The 24,557-nt window shown below is 55.0% G+C and overlaps 1 long non-coding RNA gene across 9 annotated transcripts in view; it reads right to left on the reverse strand.

The window, feature by feature from the left end:
- Nucleotides 1-24,557, reverse strand: part of LOC149126052 (uncharacterized) — a 237,920-nt gene that overhangs the window by 187,952 nt on the left and 25,411 nt on the right. The gene's annotated exons all lie outside the window — the stretch shown is intronic.

The raw sequence follows: 24,557 nt of genomic DNA on the forward strand, positions 1-24,557 counted from the left end.
TGCAGAAGAAAAACCATATGATTATCTCAATAGATGCAGAGAAAGCATTCGATAAAATTCATGATGAAAACTTTCATGATGAAAACTCTAAGCAAATTGGGTATAGAAGGAACATTCCTCAATATAATCAAAGCAATTTATGAAAAACCCATGGCCAGCATCCTATTGAATGGGGAAAAGTTGGAAGCATTTCCACTGAGATCTGGCACCAGACAGGGATGCCCACTCTCACCACTGCTATTTAACATAGTTCTGGAAGTTTTAGCCAGAGCCATCAGACAAGAAAAAGAAATTAAAGGAATACAAATTGAGAAGGAAGAAGTCAAACTATCCCTCTTTGCAGACGATATGATTCTTTACTTAGAGGATCCAAAGAACTCTACTAAGAGACTATTGGAACTCATAGAGGAGTTTGGCAAAGTGGCAGGATATAAAATCAATGCACAAAATTCAACAGCCTTTGTATACACAAGCAATGCCACGGCTGAGAAAGAACTGCTAAGATCAATCCCATTCACAATAGCTACAAAAACAATCAAATACCTTGGAATAAACTTAACCAAGGAGTTAAAGATCTCTACGATGAGAATTACAAAATCTTAAAGAAAGAAATAGAAGAGGATACCAAGAAATGGAAAAATCTTCCATGCTCATGGATTGGAAGAATCAACATCATCAAAATGTCCATTCTCCCAAAAGCAATTTATACATTCAATGCAATTCCAATCAGGATACCAAAGACATTCTTCTCAGATCTAGAAAAAATGATGCTGAAATTCATATGGAGGCACAAGAGACCTCGAATAGCTAAAGCAATCTTGTACAACAAAAACAAAGCCGGAGGCATCACAATACCAGATTTCAGGACATACTACAGGGCAGTTGTAATCAAAACAGCATGGTACTGGTACAGAAACAGATGGATAGACCAATGGAACAGAATTGAAACACCAGAAATCAACCCAAACATCTACAGCCAACTTATATTTGATCAAGGATCTAAAACCAATTCCTGGAGCAAGGACAGTCTATTCAATACATGGTGCTGGGAAAACTGGATTTCCACGTGCAGAAGCATGAAGCAAGACCCCTACCTTACACCTTATACAAAAATCCACTCAACATGGATTAAAGACCTAAATCTACGACCTGACACCATCAAGTTATTAGAGAACATTGGAGAAACCCTTCAAGATATTGGCACAGGCAAAGAGTTTCTGGAAAAGACCCGGGAGGCACAGGCAGTCAAAGCCAAAATCAACTATTGGGATTGCATCAAATTGAGAAGTTTCTGTACTGCAAAAGAAACAGTCAGGAGAGTGAAAAGACAACCGACAGAATGGGAAAAAATATTTGCAAACTATGCAACAGATAAAGGGTTAATAACCAGAATCTACAAAGAGATCAAGAAACTCCACAAAAACAAAACAAACAACCCACTTAAGAGATGGGCCAAGGACCTCAATAGACATTTTTTCAAAAGAGGAAATCCAAATGGCCAACAGGCACATGAAAAAATGTTCAAGATTACTAGCAATCAGGGAAATGCAAATCAAAACCACAATGAGGTTTCACCTCACCCCGGTTAGAATGGCTCACATACAGAAACCTACCAACAACAGATGCTGGCGAGGATGTGGGGAAAAAGGGACACTAACCCACTGTTGGTGGGAATGCAAACTGGTCAAGCCACTATGGAAGTCAGTCTGGAGATTCCTCAGAAACCTGAACATAACCCTACTGTTCGACCCAGCCATCCCACTCCTTGGAATTTACCCAAAGGAATTTAAATTGACAAACAAAAAAGCGGTCTGCACCCTAATGTTTATTGCAGCACAATTCACAATAGCCAAGACCTGGAACCAACCTAAATGCCCATCAATGGTAGACTGGATAAAGAAATTATGGGATATGTACTCTTTAGAATACTATACCGCAGTAAGAAACAATGAAATCCAGTCATTTGCAACAAAATGGAGGAATCTGGAACACATCATGCTGAGTGAAATAAGCCAGTCCCAAAGGGTCAAATATCACATGTTCTCCCTGATCGGTGACAACTGACTGAACACCAAAAAGGAAACCTGCTGAAGTGAAATGGACACTATGAGAAATGGTGACTTGATCAGCATAGCCCTGACTGCTAATGAACAACTTAATACATTATCCCTCTTAGTAGTTTTTTTTGTCTATTCTACTTAATATGACTGGTTTAATTCTGAAATTAATACACAGTTATTCTTAAGTGTTGAAATTTAACTGAAATGTGATCCCTGGTAAACATAAGAGTGGGAATAAGAGAGGGAAGAGATGTACAATTTGGGACATGCTCAAGCTGACTTGCCCCAAATGGTGGAGTTAGAAACATACCAGGGGATTCCAATTCAATCCCATCAAGGTGGCATGTACCAATGCCATCTCACTAGTCCAAGTGATCAATTTCAGTTCACAATTGATCATAATGAAAGGACTAAGAGTCAAAGGGAGCACATAAACAAGTCTAGTACCTGCTAATACTAACCGATAGAATAAATAAAGGGGAGAGTGATCCAACATGGGAAGCGAGATACACAGCAGACTCATAGAATGGCAGATGTCCTAAACAGCACTCTGGCCTCAGAATCAGTCCTAAAGGCATTCGGATCTGGCTGAAAGCCCATGAGAGTATTTCAGGCATGGAAAGCCAAGACACTCTGGCAAAAAAAAAAAAAAAAAAAAAAAAAAAAAAAAAAAAAAAAAAAAAAAAAACTAAATGAAAGATCTCTGTGAGTGAGATCCCAGTGGAAAGAACAGGTCTTCAAAGAAGGAGGTACCTTTCTCTGAAGGGAGGAGAGAACCTCCACTTTGACTATGACCTTGTCTAAACAAGAGTCGGAGAACTCAAAAGGCTTCCATAGCCTTGGAAACTCATGACTGGTGCATAGGGAGATTACTGATGCCATAAACAGGAGTGTCAATTTGTAAAGTCAACAACAGGAGTCACTGTGCACTTACTCCTCACGTAGGATCTCTGTCCTTAATGTGCTGTACATTGAGATTTGATGCTATAATGAGTACTCAAACAGTATATTTCACTTTGTGTTTCTATGGGGGTGCAAACTGTTGAAATCTTTACTTAATGTATACTAAACTGATCTTCTTTAAAAAAAAAAAAAAAGAAATTATCAATTCCCAACTTGACTCTCACTGGGATTAAACATGACAATAGGTCTGATCTGATTTCATCATCATTTAAAAAATCATCTATTATTTTTCACTTTATGTTTCTGTGTGGGAGCAAACTGTTGAAATCTTTACTTTATGTATGCTAAACTGATCTTCTGTATATAAAGAGAATCGAAAATGAAGCTTGATGTGAATGGAAGGGGAGAGGGAGTGGGAAAGGGGAGGGTTGCGGGTGGGAGGGACGTATGGGGGGGAAGCCATTGTAATCCATAAGCTGTACTTTGGAAATTTATATTCATTAAATAAAAGTTAAAAAAAAAAACTAAAAAATAAAAAAGAGGAAGAAGTGGAGGGAGCAGCTGGGACTTGAACCGGTGCCCAAATGGGATACTGGTGTTTCAGGAGGTGGCTTTACCTATCACACCACAGCGCCAGCCCCCAGAGCAGCACTGTCACTGAGAAGGGAGGACACTGTCACTGAGAAGTGGGGAACTCAGCCCGCAGATGGCAGGTGCCAGGCATGTGGGGCAGGCAGCTGGCAATCCAAGAGGCCCAGAACTGGAAAAAGTTCAGTTTCATTGTCATGCGATCAGAACCACAGGCAGCCAATGGTGGATTTGGGGGGGAGCCACGTGAAGGGGATCACAGCCACAGAGACGTGGAAGGAACGCACACACAGCAGCAGCAAAATGTGGGTGGCTGGAAGGTGGGCAGGTGGACAGCGACTGACCGGGCAGAGCTGGGAGTCGTGTAGCAACCAGGGCAGGTGTGCGAGGGGCAGCCAGAGCGCTGCTGAGCTCCCATCCCGCCAGGCTCCCCCATCGGCCCCTCTGCGAGCGCTGCCTGGGAGCCCACGGAGGAAGCGCATCGGCCCCCTGGCCCGACCTGGGAGCTGGGAGCTGCCCCCTGGCGAGGGCGGGAGCACCGGGCCCATCCTGAAGGGATGCGAGGGCACGCCTGCCGCCCTGGCAGCAACCCCAGCCCCGTGGCCTCCTGCTCCGAGGAGTATGACAGCCTCGGGGAGAGGCAGATGCAGGCTGGCCAGGGGCCCCACGGCAGGGGCCACACGACGCCCGTCAGACCCACGTCCCCCTGCAGCTCCCAGAGACCTAATTTGGCGAAGAGGTAGTCACAGGTGTCACAAAGGTAAAACAAAGAGGGAAGCCCACTGAGGGAGGGGGACTCTAATCCAACAAGTTGTCCTTACAAGAGGCAGAAAAGGACACGCACAGCGCACCTGGTGACACAGCGGGAGGCTGGAGTTGTGGGGCCCCTGGAGCCACCAGCGGCTGAGACACCATGATGGGGCCTCCGGTTTCCTGAACTGTTTGTGGGGATTCGTGGCGGCAGCCACAGGAAACTGAATCCACCCCTCTTCTCCAGTTACCTTAGTGCAGCCCCTGACAGACACACCCACTCACACACACACTCTCACAAACACTCACACTCACACATACATTCTCGTCCATACTCTCACTCACACACATACACTGTCTCACACACTCACACACACACTCTCACATTCACACACACACTCATACACGTTCACACTAACATACACATTTGCACTCGCAAGCTCTCACACTCATATATACTCACACACTCACATACACACTCCTATTCACATACACACTCGTATACACTCACACACACTCTCACACTCACACGTACATTCTCGTCCATACTCTCACTCACACACATACACTGTCTCGCACACTCACACACTCTCACATTCACACACACTCATACACGTTCACACTAACATGCACATTTGCACTCTCAAGCTCTCACACTCATACACTCACACACTCACATACACACACATGCACACTCATACACTCACAACCATACTCACATACACTCATACACACACTAACATATACACACTCATACTCTTAAGCTCATACATTCATACACACTCTTACACATTCTCACAGTCACATACACTTTCTCACACTCGCATACTCACACACTCACACAGTCACACACACACGCATATGCTCACACACTTTCACATACACATATACACTCACACACACTCACACTCACACACATGCACTCATACACACATTCTCACATATGCACAGACACATCCTATGCAGGGCCTCAGGACCTCGGTCCCCACAGGAACTGGTTACAGCTGCTCCACCTCCCCCCAGCCAGGACATGGAAACCGGCAGGTGCTCAAGTCCCTCTGGTGAACAGGTGCAGTGTCTGCACAGAGCCACACCTCCTTCCTGCCTACTGTCAATCATTCCAGATGGCTTAGACGCCCAGTACGGTGAGCAGTGGTTTTGCTGTCCTGCTTAGGGAATCTGACAAGTCTGTTTGTGTTCTGTACAGACCAAGTTTAATATACAGTCCAGAGCAGTCGCATCCGCAGACACAGAACCTGCAACCACGGGGGAGTGACCAGAGGCGAGAGCAGGCAGGGCCCGATCCAAACAGCCTCCAGACGCCAAGGAGGAGGGTGGGCTCTGTGGCTGGCAAAAATGGCCACCAGCATGTTCTCGCTGCCTGGGGGTGACTGGCGAGACCTTGGCTCATCTTCCCCAGCTCCCTGGCCACTCCGTGCTCCGTCCACACGGTCCTCTGTGGCAAGCGGGGCAGTTTTCCCGTTCCCTCCCTGAGCAGCTCACCCTATGCTGGAACTCCTCTCACTTCAGCTCTGGGAGGAGAACCATCAGGCCAGGTGTTAGAGAGGCCCGGGGTGGAGGGTGCAGCCCCCCTCACCTGCAGCAGGTGTTAGAGAGGCCCGGGATGGAGGGTGCAGCCCCCCCACCTGCAGCAGGTGTTAGAGAGGCCCAGGATGGAGGGTGCAGCCCCCCCCACCTGCAGCAGGTGTTAGAGAGGCCCAGGATGGAGGGTGCAGCCCCCCCCCACCTGCAGCAGGTGTTAGAGAGGCCCAGGATGGAGGGTGCAGCCCCCCCACCTGCAGCAGGTGTTAGAGAGGCCCGGGATGGAGGGTGCAGCCCCCCTCACCTGCAGCAGATATTAGAGAGGCCCGGGGTGGAGAGTGCAGCCCCCCTCATCTGCAGCAGGTGTTAGAGAGGCCCAGGATGGAGGGTGCAGCCCCCTCCCACCTGCAGCAGGTGTTAGAGAGGCCCAGGATGGAGGGTGCAGCCCCCCCCCACCTGCAGCAGGTGTTAGAGAGGCCCAGGGTGGAGGGTGCAGCCCCCCACACCTGCAGCAGGTGTTAGAGAGGCCCGGGATGGAGGGTGCAGCCCCCCCCCACCTGCAGCAGGTGTTAGAGAGGCCCAGGATGGAGGGTGCAGCCCCCCCCACCTGCAGCAGGTGTTAGAGAGGCCCAGGATGGAGGGTGCAGCCCCCCCCCACCTGCAGCAGGTGTTAGAGAGGCCCAGGGTGGAGGGTGCAGCCCCCCACACCTGCAGCAGGTGTTAGAGAGGCCCAGGATGGAGGGTGCAGCCCCCCTCACCTGCAGCAGGTGTTAGAGAGGCCCAGGATGGAGGGTGCAGCCCCCCCCCCACCTGCAGCAGGTGTTAGAGAGGCCCAGGATGGAGGGTGCAGCCCCCCCACACCTGCAGCAGGTGTTAGAGAGGCCCGGGGTGGAGGGTGCAGCCCCCCCCACCTGCAGCAGGTGTTAGAGAGGCCCAGGATGAGGGTGCAGCCCCCTCCACCTGCAGCAGGTGTTAGAGAGGCCCAGGATGAGGGTGCAGCCCCCTCCACCTGCAGCAGGTGTTAGAGAGGCCCGGGGTGGAGGGTGCAGCCCCCTCCACCTGCAGCAGGTGTTAGAGAGGCCCGGGGTGGAGGGTGCAGCCCCCTCACCTGCAGCAGGTGTTAGAGAGGCCCAGGATGAGGGTGCAGCCCCCCCCACCTGCAGCAGGTGTTAGAGAGGCCCGGGGTGGAGGGTGCAGCCCCACATCAGGGTGTCCTTTCTTCCACAGTCTCCGTGGGTTACAGAGTCTGCACGAGGAGTCTGAGCCACATGCAACAGTCATGAGGGGGCGACCGCACAGCACCCGCGTCCACAGCCTCGGCCTGGAGCCTGCCGGACCCGGCCCAGCAGCCCCCAGGAGCCTGAGCCCCAGCAGACTCCAAGGAAAACAAGAATGCAAGCAGGACCTTGGTCCAAGGTTCCCTTGCACAGGAAGTCGGGGGTCCCTCTCAGCGCCCCCAGGAGGAGGGGCCAGCCCTCTTCTCAGCTTCAAGGCTTCAGGCCACAGCCCCTTGCAGAGACCACCCAACCCTCACGCCAGGGAGCAGCCAGGCCTCAGGGGTCTCTGTTGTGCTGCCTGTAGGACACAGGCCCGTACGGTGCACCTGCCCAGGATGCCCAGCGCGAAAGCACAGGAGGAGCCAGGTGCACCTCCCTCGGGCACCTTGGGGGCTGTGCTCAGGCTCAAAGGCACCGGGCACCTGCTCGTGGCACTTCCTCCTTCCCGCTGCGGCAGCCTCGGCACCTTCTCCATCCCACTTACAAGCCCGCCCCCCACCCCTGATGCCACAGAGGCAGCTGCAGCCGCACTCCTGCCCCCGCCGGCCCTGCAAGTCCTCTTCTGCTCACGGAGAGCAGGACCCGCCGGGGCCCAGGCTCTGCACTCGGCCTGGGTACACAGAGTCTCAGAGACAGAGTCAGACAGGAGATGAGGATCCTGTTCCCCGCACTGGAACGTGAGCCCGGCACACGTGGTCATGCTCACAAAAACGCATGGGCTCTTGGCGCACGGCAGGACAAATGCACCTGCAGGTTCCAGTCCAGAGCCAGGAGTCCCTGCCCACCCAGCCCTCGTGTGGCAGGTAAGGAGTGGCCCTCTGAGAAGGGGAGGGGCCTCTGGGAAGACAGCCCCCGTGCTCCTGCAGTGGTAGACAGAGCAGAGGGAAGGGCCCAGGGCGCACAGCCTGGGGATGCTGCTTGCCAAGTTCCTTCCTGCCTCACCCAGCCCTCCACCCCCAGGCACCCGTGGCCCCACTTCCCAGACCTTCGAGCCATCCCTCTCCTCTTCCCGTGGGCACTGTCTCCTCACCCTGGACAGACCTCCATGCCCCACCCACCCCTCCTCCGTCTGTCCCCAGGACCACAGCCAGAGCCTTGGCCTCACAGCGGGCCCAGACAGACAGAGAAGGAGGTCCCTGGGTGACGCCTCCCTCAGCCCAGCCTCTCCAGCCACACATCCTGTAAGTACCTCTGTCACCCCTGGCACCCGAGCCCCTTAAGTGCACCAGGCAGGGCACCAAGGAGACAACAGGAAGCACACCCCCTGCACCTGTGCGCATGGAGCTCACGGCCTGGCCAGGCGGTAACTGCTGAGCAAGGGTGCTGGGCTTGGTTTGCAAGCTGCGGCAGGGTCACAGGGGCCACTGTCACCGAGCCCACCCTGGGGAAGGCAGCCTCCTTCCCGCCCCACAGACATGGAGGAGAGCCGCCTGGACCATGGCAGGCCGCAGCCCCACCAGAGCCCAGGCTCCTGAGTACGTGTGTGGGTAAGTGTGTGTCTGGGTGTGTGTCTATGTGTGTTTCCAAAGGATCTCTTTCAACTTTGCACAATAATGAAGTGTCTGCCATAAAAACAGAGAGCCCATGGGCTGCAATCTGCCGTTCTGTTTGTACCGGGCTCCTCGCTGGGGCCAGCACGATCGGTAAGATAATAGAAGCACTAATACAGCGCTCCAGGGACGCGGCTCTCACCGAGGCAAACACCAGCTGCTGTTAGGGGGCATATTTGTTAGCACTGATGAGACGTCGACTACCTGGGCCCTGCAACAAGATGCAAACAGGCTGATTTTTTTCCCTTAAGCTGTTCAGCTTCTGAAAAAAAAAAAAAAATTAGCATAATGGGCTGAATGTTCTATACAATTCTAAGTTTGTCTTTAAAGCTCCTTTGTGATCCCTCTCTCATTAAAGACTTTAAATATCTTCATTCCCATCTAATAGAGCAATGCATCAACGCACTCCCCTCCGAGGTGAGTAATGCAGACACAGTAGCAACAAGGACTGCTCCATCAGACCCGATACGCTCGTGCCGTACCTGGCACTCACGAGGGGCCTAACAAATGGGCCTTCTGCCAGCTCATCAGTTGGAATTCCCTAACATTTCTAAGATAAGGCTTTCCAATAGGAGTCTGAAATTTTAAGTCGGAAAAGTCTGCTCCCGGTTTTCCGTTAACTTCCGTAGTCTCTGTGTCTGTGCTGTGGGCTTTGCTCCTGGACTTGGGGCACAGATTTTTGACACAGCGCCACCTACTGCTGGGTCTCGCCACTGCCTCGCTGCGCATCTGGAAGCCCAGGGAGATGGCCTGGGAGCCGGGTGCCTCTTCCTCCAGCAGCCGGCTGGGCCCTACTGTGCTGCAGACCATGGCGATCCAGACAACAAAAAACACATCCCGGCTCTGGGGTGCTATGTCCACAAGACAAACGACCAGCGAGGCAGAGCTCCACAGGGTCACACCAGCACAAGACGGTCCCAAGAGAAAAACCCAGGCCCACAGCTGGCACCTCCTGCCCCCTCGTCCACCTCCAGACACACGCAGCTTAGCCACCTGGGCTGTCTGGGTCCCGACCTCCGGGTCGAAGTCACAGCCGTCTGCAGGGCAATGATGATGGCTGGTCAGTGGCACTCGAGTGCTGGCCGCTAGAGCCACACCGTGTGCGGGAAAACCCACAAGAACAAAGGCTTGGGCAGCCTCTGTGCACAGGACAGGTTTCTATGTGGCTAACAGGTTGCAGCCTCACGCCGGCCAGAGATGCAATTAAGGCATCGATCCCTGTGCACAATGAGCATTGATCAATACGGAGCTGATGCCACAGATAAACAGTGCACGCCATCGGGAGGCGCGGCGAGCGTAAACGATTCGATACAGATTGCTGTCAAGGGAAATTCTGTCTCAATACGGCCACGAATGCCAAACACCATCAGGATGTGTAGCAGCCGCAGCCGCCGCCGCCGCCACCGCCGCCGCCCTCCTGTAGCGCTGTTCTCACGTGCACTCACCAAGCGCACACTCGAACCCCGTGAAGCCACCTGCGTGCTAGCCCTGGGGACACAGGCACCACCGGGCCTCCCGCCACCTTCCCCAGGACAGAGCTGGTGGAATATTCTCCCCATCTTGTAGGAGACACAAGACCCGAGTCCAAGTGGACACCCTGAGTGCGGCCCGTGGGCCAGGCCCAGGCTGGGCAGGATAGACACACACCTTCCAGCTTCCAAGAGGACAGAGGTCGCGACAGGAGTTCCTGGCCCTGCTGAGAGACCTGAGGCTTAGAAAACGCAGGTGGTCACGAAGCTGCAAAGCAGCAGAGGGGGGATGCGAACCCAGGCCGCTCCGTTCTGAAGCCCAGGCTCGCCCCGACGTGGTCTCTGCACTTGGCTGGGAGGCTGGAACAGGCTGGTCTGGGACCATAGAGAGGCATCCACCCCACACAGCCAAGAGAGCCTGCCCACGTGCGAACAGGAAGTGCAAAGAGCAGCCCTGCCTAACCCTGCAGGCACGGGTCTAGGCCGAGCCCTCCAGCAGGTAGCCACCTGCTGGAACCAGGAACCCAGTCGCAGACCCCACCTGCTGGCACCACCACCATGACCCCACCTCCCTTGCAAACAGAAGCCCTGTGTTATCTAGGCGTTGGCACAACAGAGCCTGGCCCAAACCCCACCCCACCGCACGATGGGACAGAAAGCCGGATTAACCTTAAATCAACTCAGGGAAGAACAGACATGTGGCAAAACGCTGGCCGAGGACACATGGCTCAGGAGAACAAGTCCTCAGGGAAGCCCTAGAACTTGTTTCAGCTCTAAAACGAGAGGCACTCAGCCCCTTTGTCATGTATTAAACCAGCAAAGATCCAAGCAGCTGGGAAGACCCTCCTGGTGAGGGGGAGAGGCCAGCCCTCGTGGCTGGCTGGTGGGAGTATGCACTGGGTGCGAATCCCGGCAAAGCCACCTGCACTGTCTCTGTCAAGGTCACCAACGCAGAGTCCTGGCTGCACGAGCACTTCCGTGTCTGGGAATTCACCCCCCGGGAATGCTCACGCGGCGGCAGAATCAGTGACAAGGTGAAGAGTGGAGACACCTAAGCAGCCACGAAAGGTGACTGGTTAACCCAACAAATGCTGTAACAAACAGCTCAACACGACACAGATGGAACAGCACGGAGGGTGCACCCTGTGGAAAAAATACTTAGCTGGGAGGCAAAAAAAAAAAAAAAAAAAAAAGGCGAAGTGTCCAAAAATGCGTGGGAAGAATAGGGGCGTACTATGTGTATTCCTGTTTGCTTGCAAAGCACCTTGTTATACACGGAGATTCTGGAAGAACATACAAGGTCCTGTTCGTGGGCAGTGTGGGGAGCAGCTCGGACTAGACTGAGTTACTGGAATTAAGACTTATTCTATGCATCTGCTCTCCCACAATATGGCGCTGGGAGAGAAGTAAACAGCTTCCGCACAGCTGCCTCCAGTTCAACCAATTAACTGTAGGACTTGCTCCTGATTGGAGGAGAGCAGCGTACTCGGCGTGTGGGCAGCCGAGTTGGGATTGGCAGAGAAGGACTATAAAGGAGGAGAGAGACGGCATGCACCGGGAACATCTATGGGGAACATCTAAGGGAACCCGTGCAGCCCCCGAAGAAAGCCGGCCGGCGGTGTGCCGCTCCCCTGCGGAAGTGGGGAATGCGGCCAGGGGGAACTGCCCTTCCACGGAGGTGGAAGGGATAGTAGCCAACCCGGGAAGAACCAGCAGCAAACCCGGGGAGGGCCGAGCAGACGAAGGAACAACGCAGGGTCCTGTGTCGTTCCTCCACGAAGACGGGGAGCGACATAATGGTGCCGTGACTCGGATATGAAGCCTAGGCAGGGCTTAGTGTCGTTCCTCCACGAAGAGGGGGAGCGACAGGCAGGTAAGGACGGGAGTGACAGGGAGACATTTTACTCACCGCTTTCAAGGGTTCTGGATTTGCAAACCTACAGATGCAACCCTTACATAAACAGTTCTAAGTTTTCAAAGGCAGTGAAACAAGCACAGAATTCCACCTCTTCTGTCTGTGCACATGCATGTGCAAGAACACAAGGGCTGGGTGGAGCTGCAGCAGCCACTTTGGGACTATGAAGAACACTGAGACAGAGTGGAAAAATGCAAACCACCTGTACCCTAGATGTCATTGTTGAGAATTAACCACACCTCATGCTGCCTGACCTCCAAGATTGTTGTGCGGTATAAACTTCTTGATTGTTTAAGCCATCTGAGTCGAGCTTCAGTTCATGAGGCCACAGTAAAGAACATCCCAAAAGGACACAGACAGGGGAGCTGTGCCTCTGCCCAGGTTCCCTTGTGAAGAAAGGCAGGGGCTGGTGCTGTGGCGTGGTGGGCTAAGCTGCCTCCTGTGGCACCAGCATCCCATATGTGCACCGGTACGTGTCCTGGCTGCTCCACTTTTGATCCAGCTCTCTGTTATGGCCTGAGAAAGCAGTGGAAGATGGCCCAAGTGCTTAGTCCCCTGCATCCATGTGGGAGACCTGGAAGAAGCTCCTGGCTTCAGTTCAGCCCAGCTCCGGCCGTTGTGGCCATTGGTGGAGTGAACCAGCGGATGGAAGACCTTTCTGCCTCTCTCTCCCTCCCTCTGTCCATAGTTCTACCTCTCAAATCAATAAATAAAATCTTCTTAAAGAAGAAGGCAGGAGTTAGAGCAGACACAGGGCACTGAACACACACCTTTATCTCGGCTCCCCTTCCCGAGAAATTTGCCCACAGCAGCACTGAGGGTCCTCAAGCAATAATCCCGAAAAGGGCAGAGGAGAGAGCACAGACAGAAGACAGCCCACGACAGCGAGAGCTCTGGACACTGGAAAACAGGGAGGCAGCAGCCACCTGCCTGGTCGGATCAGAGAACGCGGGGACTGAGGGCTGGGTTTGGACAGGCCGACCCCTCCAAACCCAGAAAGCACAGGCAGAGAGGAAGCAGCTGGCAGGGCAAACACAGGAGGATCCTGCCTCAACAACGAGAAATGCACAAGCCAGTCACCAAACAAGCAGAGGCCGGGAGCAGACACGCGGATGTAGACAGACACGTGGCCAACACGCACTTGCAAAGATGCTGCCCTCCGCGTCATTAGGGAGACACAAATGACGACGACAGGCCACCAAGGACCTGGCAGGACAGCCAAGATCCAGAACACTGACAGCACCAATGCCAACGAGGGTTTGGAACAACAGCAACTCTCGTTCACTGTGAATCCACAATGGGGAAGCGGGGCAGCTTCCGGCAAAACTAAACACACACTCACCGTGGGGTGCAGCGGTTGTTACTCGGGTGCTGATCCACACGCGCTGAAGACTCCTGTCCACGCCAAAGCCTGCGCGTGCACAGATGTTTATAGCAACTTTACTCATAACTGCCAAGATTGAAGCAACTAGGATGTCCTTCAGTAGGTGACCAGATAAATAAACTCGGGCACATAGAGACAATGGGATATTATGCAGCATTTAAAATCAATGAGCTATCAAGTCGTGAAAGACAAAGAAGAAACTGAAATACTTATTACTAAGTCAAAGAAGCCAGTTGGAAGAGGCTACACAATGTGTGCGTCCAGCTACGTGACATTCTGGGACAGGCAACACTATGGACCCGGTCAAGAGGTCAGCGTTGGGGCCAGGGAGGTGGGCAGCATGTTAAGTGGCCCCTTGGGATGCCAGCATTCTCTATGGGAGAGCTGGCTCGAGTCCTAGCTGCATGTTGATGTGCCTGGGAGGCAGTGGAAGATGCCCCAGGCACTTGGGCCCGGCCACTCAGGTAGGAGACCCGGATGGGAACGCCTGGCTCAGACCTGGCACTGTAACCATTTGGAGAGTGAACCAGCAGACAGAAGACTGATTCTCTCTTTCGCTCTCTAGCTCACTTGCTCGTTCTCTCTCTCTCCCCTGTCGCTCCACATTTCAAAGACATAAATCTTTATAAGATCAGCGTAGCCCAGTGATTGCAAGCAGGAGGTATGAGCAGGTGGTGCACACCAGACCTCCAGGGCTTCGAATCGACTGTGCGGGAGACTTCAGCGGTGAATGCCGGGCCCCGGCGACAGCCCTCTGATCAGAACCAAGGAGAGGGCAGCACCAGCTGGAGGTGAAGGCGAGCTACAGACTGAGTGATGAGCACATGTTGTTATAGGTACGGCGACTACAACCAGAGCGTCACGTGGTGGAGCTCCTGCCAGTGGGGGAGCCACACACGAGTCGGGGTGCAGGCACCCGGGAAACCACTGTCCCTTCCTCTCAACTACACTGCAAAGCTGAAACTGCCCTAAAAACCAGCCCACTAAAACAAGCAGGAGGACTCGTGGAGCGTCTGAACGAGACTAGGAACTGCACCCCTCCTCCCAGCCAGAGGAGCTCCTTGTCCCACCAGGAGGAAGCTGGGCCATCGACTCCCTGTGGAGTTTGGCCAAAGAAGTTCTGGGCTCAGGGGTGTAGGTACAACCCCGGGTGAGGGGCCACATTAACAGCAAGGTGGGGGGCCGGCACTGTGATGTGGAGGGTAAAGCCACTGCCTGCAGCGCCAGCATCCCACAGAGGAACCAGTTCTAGTCCTGGCTGCTCCTTTCTGATCCAGCTCTCTGCTATGGCCTGGGAAAGCAGAAAAAGATGGCCCAAGTCACCCGCATGGGATGGGAGACCCAGAAAAAGCTCCTGCACCCTGGCTTCAGATCAGCCCAGCTCTGGCCACTGCATCCATATGGGGAGTGAACCAGCAGACTGAAGACTTTCTCTCTCTCTCTCTCTCTCTCTCTCTCTCTCTCTCTCTCTCTCTCCCCCTCTGCCTCTCTGCCTCTCTGTAATTCTGCCTTTCAAGTAACTAAATCTTAAATAAATAAATAAGCAGCAAGGTGAACATCTGGCCTCGTGGTGAAGATGCCTGGTACACTGCTTGCACTCCTACCATAGCGCCCGGGTTCAACTCCCGGCTCGGGCGCACGGCTTCACCTTCATGCTAATAGCAACCGAAGGAGGCAGCCATGAAGGCTGAAGACACTGGGTTCCTGCTGCCCACATGGGAAACCTGGACTGAGTTCTCAGCTTCTGGCTTCAGCCTCCCAATCATTGCAAGCATTTCAGGGATCAGTGGATGGGACTTCTGTCTACGTGTGTGTGTGTGTGTGTGTGTGTGTGTGTGTATGAGAGAGGGAGAGAGAGACAGACAGAGAGAGAGACTGACTGCCTCTCAAATCTCATAAAAGCTAAAAACAGGAAGAATAAAGGCAAATCCACAGGCTAGGTGGTAAAGATGCATGCTACCTCTTCCCACTGAGCTTCCAGAAGGTTCTCAGCCAGACCCACACGGCTCTTCTATGCAGATAACGGGAGGTTTCTTGGTGGAGAAACTGCTCACTGCTAGAGAAAAGATCAGAAGACCCGGACACCAGGGATGGCACACTGAGAACCACGTCCCCCACGCCTGCCACCTGTGCGGAGCCAGCGGGCCACCAGTCAGCAGGCTTCCCCCGGGCACACGGAGCTCTCGCTTGCTCCTAAGCACCTGTCTGCCTGGAAGACCACAGAGGACGAGACACTTGAGAAAAGACCACAGCCAACAAGAAAAGCAACAGAGTCCCAAAGGGGAAAAGGATGACTGCAGGAAACAGAAGAAAAAATATGCATGAGGGCTGGATTTTAATGCCATTCAACAAGTCAGAAGCTAGCACATTCATCAAACAACAAGGCAGTCATTAAAGCGAAAATGTCATAAAGACTCATGTAAGTTAAAAATAGGGAAGTTTTTAAATTAACAAAATGGCTGAGAAATAGAGGAAATTTCCATTGAAATGGAGGAAGAGCAGAAAATAAGGTAATAAAATTCAAGAATGAAGCCACGAGGTCTACCCCTCAGCTAATTGGAAAGAAAAAGAAGACAGTGGGCGACACAATCATCAGGAATCACCCGAGTTACTTCTCTGGTGTTCCGAGGGCGAACCGATCCCCAAGTGCAAGGCCCCACGGCCTGAACTTCAACAAGAAACAAAAGGCGCATTCGAAAGAAGAGCCCGAGACGCAGGACACAGAAATGGGGGGATTCTAAAGGCTTCCAGACAAAGGAAGCAGGTCACATACACACCTCGATGCCTCTGATGGCCAACAACAATGCAAGCCAGAAGACAATAGAACAATGCCTCCCAAGACCTCACACCATCCATCAACACTGAGGCCGAAACAAAGACACTCCCAGAGAAGCAAGGGTTCGGGCTTGCTGAAACCTCAGGTCACTTCCTGGGGAGGTTACGAGAGGGAGCAGCCCCTCCCCGAAGAAGGGAAAATGCAAGGGTGGGCCTGTTGCAGGAAGGTGGGAGCCAGGGTCCAGACAACAACCTGGAAAGTGGTGACGGAAAGTTCTAGAGTCAAAGTCTGCCAGGGAACAATGGTCCAGGGAGGGGCTGGGGCTGGGGCTGGGAGGCTTTGCAAGGCTGCCTGGAAAATAAGCAGACAGAACAAGTGGACTGGGGCTGGTGCTGTGGCGTAGCAGGTAAACCAACGCCTGCAGTGCTGGCATCCCATATGGGCACCGGTTCTAATCCCAGCTGCTCCTCTGTCGATCCAGCTCTCTGCTATGACCTAGGAAAGCAGTGGAAGATGGCCCAAGTCCTTGGGGCCCTGCAGCCACGTGGGAGACTCGGAAGAAGCTCCTGGCTCCTGGCTTTGGTTCAGCGCAACTCCAACCATTGCAGCCAACTGGGGAGTGAACCAGTGGATGGAAGATTTTCTCTCTCTCTCTCTCTCTCTCTCTCTCTCTCCCCTCCTCCCTCCCTCCCTCCCTCTCAGCCTCAGCTTTGGCTTTGGCTTTGGCTTCGGCCTCTCTGTAACTCTCCCTTTCAAATAAATAATTTAAAAAAAAAAAGAGGAGGAGGAGAAGTGCACTGTCTGATGTGTTGGAACTATTCAGAGATGTTCAGCTCCATCCGAGAGTCTGGGGAATAATTCGTAATCAGTACACATGAAACAAAACAAATGAAAACAAGCAGGGCAATTGCTACCTTCTGAGAAAATCAAAAGTTGTTCAAGAAAAACAGAATCACAGAACTGCGTGCGGCTGCCTGGGAGACGGCTACGCTGGCGCAGCGACATAGACGCGGAGTACGGACTGGGCCTGAGACGAAGACTTAGCATTCCCAAGAGGACAGGCAGGGGGGGCTTGTGGGGGGCAAGGCCATGCCAGGGACGGAAATACAAGCCCTTTCCTCCTGCAAAAGGAGCCAATGGATCATGCCCAAAACAAACAAATGAAAAGCCCAGAAACAGCAGTTAAATCAAGGTGTTCAGAATCATGGGGGACCCGAGAACCACACAGGAAGCAGCCAACTCCTGGGGGTTGGGGGCAAGCGTGCAGGGCACAGCCAGCTTCTCAGAAGCACAGGGGTTTTGTTTCAGACCTGTCAGCAGAAAAGCAGCAGATCGGCCGGCGCCGCGGCTCACTTGGCTAATCCTCCGCCTGCGGCGCCGGCACCCCGGGGTTCTAGTCCTGGTTGGGGCACCGGGTACTAGTCCCCGTTGCTCCTCTTCCAGTCCAGCTCTCTGCTGTGGCCCGGGAGGGCAGTGCAGGATGGCCCAAGTACTTGGGCCCTGCACCCCATGGGAGACCAGGAAGAAGTACCTGGCTCCTGGCTTTGGATCGGCACAGCGCCAGCCATAGCGGCCATTTGGGGGATGAACCAACGGAAAAAAGGAAGACCTTTCTCTCTGTCTCTCTATCACACTGTCTAACTCTGCCTGGCAGAAAAGAAAAAGAAAAAGAAAAAAAAGAAAAAGGAAGAGAAGAGAAGAGAAAAGAAAAGAAAAGGAAGGAAAAGGAAAAGGAAAAGGAAAGGAAAGGAAAGGAAAGAAAAGCAGATCTCAGCTCTGCATCTGTGTCCAGGAGGCTGACAAGCAGCCCAGGGCCCAGCCGAGAGACGACAGCCAGAAAGCGGACAACCTCCGACACGGCACAGCGACACACAGCGCCCTGAGAACATTCCAGAACATGCCTCCCTGCTCCCACCTGCACATTTCTAAGCTAGAGGTCTAGAAGCTGGGGGCTTGGGACAAAGGTGTCCTTGGTTTAAACCGCATCCCAAGAGAGCCTGGACCAGCCTGCTGGGTTCTGAGTCGGTGGTGTGGTCTCAGCGAGGGCTGCCACTTTCTATCAGATGAGACGATAATACCCACCTCCTGGCACTCCACACACACAGGTGCACACACGTGCACACACACATCCACAAACATGCACAGAAGCAAATGCACACACGTGTACATCTATGCACACATGTGCATCTATGCACACACATGCACCTAACTTCGCTGCATGGACACACGCAACACACACATGCACACATCTTAAATCAGGACATGTATCAGCAGCTATCACCCACATTGATTTATTAACAAGCATGGTTTCATATATGAATTATATAAATTTTTTTAATTTTAAAGGAGGAAAGGATGGAAATCAGTGTGAGACAAAACGTCGCAACGTGCTCAACTGAGCCGAGAGTTCACACACATGGCACTAACCTAGCAAAGAGCTGGCCAAGCAGAGGCCAGAGGCCCAAAGCCAAGGGCACAGCACCCTGGAGTCGGGGTCCAGAGCCTGGCCCTATCACACACCAGCAGGGTGGCCCCAGCCCAGCCCGTCCTCAAAGAGCTCCATGCTTCTCAGCTGCACAGTCTGGGGGTGGGAGGCAGAGGGGCCATGAAGCTAACTGGTCCTCGAAGAGATGCTGCTCATGGCTTTAGTCCCACCTGGAACCTGAACCTGGCGGCCTGAGCCGGGCAGCTCTGGAACCTGCAGGGCGCCCACGCCCGCCCCTAAGGCCCACTGAGTCCACCACCTTGGAGCCTCTGGCCCCTCCTGCTGCTCTCTGGGGGCCCCAAGGTCCTAACCCTGGACCCAGACACTGCTACCACCCCCCTCAGGAGAGCCAGACCTGTTGGGGAGGCAAGGAGACCACTGCACCAGGCCCGACGTCCAGAACTCGCTCTCTCCAATCCAAGCCTGGCCCTAGCACTTGAAGGACCCCTCCATGCTCACAGTGCCCACGGGCTGCAGCCTGGGTCCGGGCGCACTGGGCAGCTGCCGTCATGAACCCGCATATCCCCACCACCACCCAACCTAGGCTCCCTGTCCTGGCCACAGGGGAGCCACACTTGGGAGACCACAGGTGCCCACTCGTGCAGTCTCCCTCTCTTTAAAACACTCCACACAAAGGAGCTTTTATCTGGCTCAAAAACATGCTTTAAAAGCTTTAAAAGTCTTTTCAGTGGTTTCCCATGTTCTGGTCTCTTTCAGATGATAATAGTTTTAATTATAACAATCATTACAGCATAATACCTTCAATTTAGGCAATCAGCTCCATTCAGAGTGGGAGAGAGGAGGACAGGAAAGCCGAGGACAGTTTCAGCAAGAAGTTTCCGGGCCTGGCAGGTGCCCACTGCAGCCTGGGGGTGGAGGCAGATCTGGGCGGAAGCGCCTGGCCTTCCAGGAGCAGGCAGGGAGGGAACCCCCAGGAATGCCAGCACAGGCCACCCCTGGAGAAGCCCTGCCACTCACAGAGACCTGGGCCAGCTGCCCACTGCCCACGGAGAAGGTTCTGGCTGTTTAGTCCACCCCTACCCAACTCCAGGCCCGTCCTGCACAGATTCCCTGCACACAGCACCTGCCGCTGGCCCAGTCCTGCCCTCATTCCACACTAGGAACATGGTAACTGTCTCCACCTCTCAGCGCTGGCCCAGCCCGTGCCAGCAGGGCGACCAGTTGTCCGGGTCTGCCCGTGAGGGTGCTGGTTTGAGTTCTGCAGTACATCCTGGGACATCTGGTCACCTGCTGGGCCAGGTGTGGGCCTATGGCAGCAAGTCAGACTCGCTCCTACTCTATAAGACCAGGAACTCAGGACAAATGGCCAACAGGGACTGTCTCAGTACCGGAACTGTTACAGAAACCTGCGGTGGGAAACATTCCTCCGGCCGAACAGCAACAGTGGAGGATGGAGACAGTTTGTTAACACGGGGCCTCGGTGGGAATCATTCCTGAGACTGAGCATCAGACCCGGGATTCCCACAGTGTCCAGAGGTTTGTGAGCATCAAACCTTCACCGTTACGGCATTGCTGGGTTGAAGCTACACCCTGCACACCTCAGGGCCACTTCTGGGAACACAGTCTCATGACGCAGAACCACGCTGCCAGTGGTCGGGGGTCCGGGGTGTGTACAGGGATATCTGGGGCAGACTGTGGGGCAGATTTAGGACTGGAGTTGGAGCTGAGGACGTCTTCCTGCCCTGGACAAGATAACCGCGGGCACTGCTTCACCAGGTGCTTGCAGCCAGCCACGTGTCAAGGTCAGTGTCAGGGTCCGCCTTCCTTCCTGTGTCGGGTTGAAGTCCTACTTCCTCGACTTGCTGAGTCACCATGGAGCACAACAGCTTGGAGTGGGTCTCTCACAGCCCTGGGGGTCGCGGTGTCGCGGGACAGGCCGTCCGAGGCCCTGGGGTCACTCCGTCCCGCGCCCCTCCTGGGCCTGGCCCTTGTGGCCACCTGCGGCTCCACCCCTTCTCCACTGCACTGCCGAGGCCTTCCCGACCTCTGTAAGAAGCGTTGTACACTCGCAGCCCTGCACCCACTCTGCTCGCTGTCCCACACTCTGGCCGTCTCCCAGGGCTTGAAACTCAAACGGGCTGAAATCCCACCCAAGAGTTTGCCCCACCCCCAGGAGGCGCCGGACGCCCCGACAAGCCCCGCCTGCCTTCCGTGGTGAGTGCCCTGCGGCGCCGAGGCGGTGTCGTCAGCAGTCCTGTTCCACAGACAGGGGCCCTCGCTCAGAGAATGGTCCTTCCTCCAGGGCTCGGGCTGCAGTGTGCGTCACCAGCATGCTGCCTTCCCCAGGGGCTGTTCTCGCGGGGGAGACGCGCACGGCCGGTGTCGGCTGGTGTCAGCGCGTGCACCACAGCATCTCTCACGCACAGGGTTCCGCGTCTGGCCGCTCCACCTGCCAGCAAGGCCATGAGGCCTGGCCTCCTGAAACAGACCACCTGAGACCCAGAGGCTCTGCCCACATACCAGTCGCCAGTTTCCCAAACTGCCCCGAGGCACAGGAGGAGGAGGGCCCAGTCCATCTCTGGAAGCGCCTCCTGGGGTGCTCAGGAGAGGGATTCTGGTCTCCCTGGCCCCCAGAGGCCCCACGAACCAGAACTGCCGTGGCAGTCATGGTGAGCTCCCCAGAGGCAGCAGGCCCCTCCCTACCTGGGGTCCGTGCCCACCTGGCCCCAGCACTTGGCCAGCTCCCTTCTGAGGTCCAAGGGAAACGTGGCATCCGGGGAGGTCTTCCCTCCCTCCGGAGGAAGGCAAATCCATTTTTCTTTTGAAAGGAGCAAGAAAGCGTCGTGGTCAGCACCAGGCAATCCACAGCCAGACTTCCCAGTGCCAAGCCCAGCTCTGCACTTGCCAGCTTCAGGACCATAGGCAACTGACGTAGCCACCCTGCACCTCTGTCTCCCCATCTGGGAAATGGGGCTAATCCCAGAGTCATCAAAGAGCCCAAAGCTCAAGGGAGTCCACTCTGAACCGTGTGAGGCTCACAGCGAGTCATCGGAGGACGCCATCATCATCCTCACCGTCCTGGAACCCCACCACCCGCTTCGCCCTTGGGTCCTCTCATGGGCAATGTGCTGGCCGCTGTGAGGGCAGCTCCAGGAGTGAAGCACGCCCCCACCCGCTACGGTGCCAGACCCTCCGCACAGCACACCACAGTTAACACCTGTGGATCAGGAAACAGTCCCTACCCGCTCTTCCTGCTGGAAAGACCCATGCACTGTAGGGAGGGGGTGAGGAGGGGGCGTGGTCACGATGGGTGTGGGGTGAGCCGCTGAGGCCCCGCTGGGGACACGGCTGTGGCCTGTGGGCAGCTGGTACTGAGCCAGGGCTGGCACGGGCTGAGCTCCAGGCCCGGCTCTACATCTCAGTCCTGTGTGGCTTGCACAGGGCTCTTCCTGAACTTTCCAAGCCTCCGTTCTGTTAACCACAAAACCCAGGTGGGACACCCTCAGGAGCTGGGGCGAGGTCGCACCCCCACCAGGGAGGGCGGGGCCGGGCCCCTCCCTCCGGCCACAGCCTGGACCCAGCATCTGCACTGCCATCTGTGGAGTGCGTAAATCCACACAATTAATATCCCCCTAATCTTGCCGCAGCCATTTTTCTTCACGAATGTGTTTCGGTTTCAGGAAACAGCGTGTTCTGGAGGCACATTTGCATTTCATTACCCCTAAAAGCTTAACTGCCGTAACTAATGCCAGATTAATAAGCAGCGCCCAACAACAACTACTTTAAACACCCCCACCTCCCTGGGCCCGCTGGGGGCCGGAGGGGGCGCGTCCACACAGCAGCCGTGGCGGGCGGCGGGGGGGGGGGGTGTTACGCAGGTCTCGTTCCGCATCTCCCTGGGGAGACTGCCTTTTGTTCCCTCACAGCAATCAGCCTCAGCCAAACAGCTCAATTTCCTAAGCCCCAGTAAACCCAGGACTGGCAGAAAGTCCAGGTCAAGTCCATGTGGGCCCCCTAGGCTGTCCCCAGTTCCCATCCCCGACAGGGCCAAGGGCAGCCTGGGCTCCGAGCAGGGCACTCACCAGAGAACCCTGACTTATGGCCAGAAGTCACATGTTTGACCCAAAAGAAAACGTAAACCAGCAGCCAAGCCTCAATTCATCTGAGCCAGACTCCGGTCGGGGGGCCTGGGGTCACCTCACACAGGACAGCAGTAAGACACACTCCTGGGGTGGCCCCAGGGTCAGGCTCCTCCCGCCCTCACCCAGCAACCCCAGGCCCACAGGAATGCATGCCTTGCAACACCGAGACACGGCCGGGTCTGGAGGTATAGGTTATGACTGCACTTTGGTGAAGCAAGAGAGAACACAAAGTCACGGCCACCTATGGGTGCAGGGAGAGAACCAGCCCCCACGCCACCTGCCACCCTGCTCAGCTTTTGCTGATGGAGCTGGGTGGGGAATGGCCGCTGCAGGACCGCTCACTGTGGAAGATCTCTCCCCAGCAGGAGCGGCTCTGCGGAGAACTCCAGCGCCTGTGAGGCTGCCCTCCCTGCCCTGCCCCTCCACACACCCCCTGCTGGCCCTGGCTCACCCTCCCAAACGCGCTGGGAGCATCTGCAGCCTTCAGCTCGGCAGACCCAGGCCCGGGGGGCACCACGCTCAAGGAAAGCCCATCTGCCACCCCCAGCTGCTGTCCACCTCCCATCACTGGGGCCCAAGAGCTGAGCTACCCACTGTGCACCCCTGTCCCTCCCTGGCAGGTGGCAGGGAGGCAAGGCCCACCAGAGCACCCATGGCATCTGGCCCAAGCTCCGTGGGTGACAGCTGTACCTCTGTACTGGGCACTGTCCTGCTCTGACCTCTGGGGGGGATTGGCCAACCTCAGCACAGACATCCCTCAGCCACCGGTCCCACGAAAGCCTCCAGGAAGTGGCAAGGCGCCCAGAACACTGCACAGAGACCAAGAATCCCACTGCCAAGGGGATGAACTGGCAGAGCCTGGGGCTGCCAGTCACAGGGACAGGAGAAGGGCAGCCCGAGAAAACAGGAGGTCTCATCCCCCCTGCCCCCAACCACACGGAGAAGCTCACGAGGGCAGAAGCCAGCCCTTCCAGCCAGCTGCCCGCTGCGTCTCCATGGCCAGGTCCAAGGAGTTTAATAACACAAAGCACGGGCAGCCACTGCCAGGGGGCAACTCTGCCACCTCTGGAGTTTACGGACGCCTCAGAGGCCACCTGCCACGGCGCCCGTGAATTATCACACTGCGGGTTTTTGGGACATTCTGCAGTGCCTTGGGAATTAGAGCAATTGTATTTTATCTGTTTGCCAACAGTTTTCAGTAAACTCCTTTAATGTACTTTAAAACTCCCAGCCCCAAACAACACCGTGTGCCTTCCAGCTCACGCACCAGGCACTGAATAAACACGGGGTGATGTATGGGGCTGGTGAGGATGCTGTTCATATATTCGCACCCTCCGCTGAAGCACTCATTCATCTTAGTGACGTTCCTCCTCAGAGTGCCGTGAAGGTCACAGCCGTGGCGTCCGCCCAAGCTGGTCCCCTCAGCCTGCAGGAGGCCCCAACGCAGTCCCAGTCCCAGGAGAGAAACTCGGAGTCAGCACCCTGCGCCCGCGAGTCAGAACCTGGGGCAGCAAAGCCGCCTCCGCCTCTCCTGCTCGTGCCCAGGATGCCAGCCCACTTCATCACACCAGCCCCAGGCTGACCTCAACTCCTCCCCCTGCCTGCACCAGGGGGAGGAGGGGGAGCAGGAAGAGGAGGCAAGACAGACAGGGCCAAGACAGAGGGGAAGAGCTGAAAGGAGTTGAGGGAAAGAGGACAGACAGACGCAGCCTTTGGGGCCCACCCCAACTCAGTGCACGGGTCCCTTCCAGATGA

The sequence above is a fragment of the Oryctolagus cuniculus genome, chromosome 6 (assembly GCF_051225735.1).
Source record: "Oryctolagus cuniculus isolate XC-2025 breed Fujian yellow rabbit chromosome 6, ASM5122573v1, whole genome shotgun sequence".
NCBI lineage: Eukaryota > Metazoa > Chordata > Mammalia > Lagomorpha > Leporidae > Oryctolagus > Oryctolagus cuniculus.